Below are 1373 nucleotides of genomic sequence, written 5' to 3'. Positions count from 1 at the left end.
CTCACCCAAAGGAGGGAGCATGTTGATAAATTTGGCAGTGGTCATGTGAAACTAAAGTTCGAGTGGCTCATGAACAGAATCACTAAATGTAACACAAGATCTGAATGCCTTCCAATAAAATATAATTTTCTCTCTCTCTCTCTAGGGTTATATATCTGTAAAGGATTTCTGGATATCAGCCACTTCCTCTGCCTGCCGGTGGTACATACCGTGCATGGGCCTGTCCTTCCATGATGGTCCCTTAGGCTGTGCAAGGATGCCCCTGAGACAATCTAGCACATAACAGAAGGGTGCAAGATGCTAGCAGGCAGAGCATAGATTGAATGCCATAATTAAGTTGCCCTGGAAGTCCTTAGGTCAAATGGGACATCCCCCTAGTGTGGTGGAGAGTGACCGAGCTAAGATCCTGTGGGACTTCAAGTTAAAGACAGACAACCTGGTGATGGCTAACTAACATGACTAGCAGAGGAAGAGGACCATAGTGATAGATGTAGCTATACTGAGTGACAGCAACATCATGAAGAAGGAACACAAGAACCTGGAGAAGTACCAAGGAATGAGAGAAGAACTCGAGAAGATGTAGAGGGTGAAGGTAACAGTGGTCCCTGTGGTAATCGGAGTATTCGCAGTGATCCCCAAGCTAGGCAAGTGGCTCCAGCAGATCCCAGGAACAACATCAAAGATCTCTGTCCAGAAGAGCACAGTCCTAGGAACAACTAAGCTACTGGGCAAGCTACCCTCAAGCTCCCAGGAGGACCTGAACTTGAAGGATAAAGACCGCCCAGAGGGTTGAGAGGGGAATTTATTTTTAATATGTGTGTGTGTGTGTGTGTGTGTGTGTCTCTGCTGGATATTGCCTCTAGCCAGTATCAATAAAGACTGTTGGCAAATAATTTCATCAAACATTCATCTTACATAATTATTTTTTCTAAGGTTCAATTCCTAGTTAACTGTGTGGCCCTAATATTTACAGTTACTCACACAGTACAGTTGTGTGTTTTGAGCTAAGAGTGGACATTTTGCCAAGTGTGAGGGACCAAGCAGCCAAGGCATAGAGGACAGGAAAAAATGTCTTCAAAATGGGTTTTCTTTATTTTAACCCTCAAAAAAAGTTCAAAAGACAAAATTCAAAAATATAATTAGCAGGCCCATAAAAGAGGTCAACTAAATATAACTCTACAAAAAGTAATGTTCAGAAACTTAAAACAAAGTGGACACAACTTAACTCATAAACTGACCTAATTACAAAGACACAAGAGGGTAGCTTTTATCGTGGTTTGGCCAAACAATTTACACACAATAGGGGGGAAACAAAAACAAACACTAATACTAACTATGCACAGAATAACATGAGTAAACCTAAAACACCCCTG

This window comes from Pundamilia nyererei, unplaced genomic scaffold (assembly GCF_000239375.1).
Source record: "Pundamilia nyererei isolate P.nyererei 1_Seehausen unplaced genomic scaffold, PunNye1.0 scaffold00023, whole genome shotgun sequence".
NCBI lineage: Eukaryota > Metazoa > Chordata > Actinopteri > Cichliformes > Cichlidae > Pundamilia > Pundamilia nyererei.
This window is presented reverse-complemented; position numbering follows the sequence as displayed.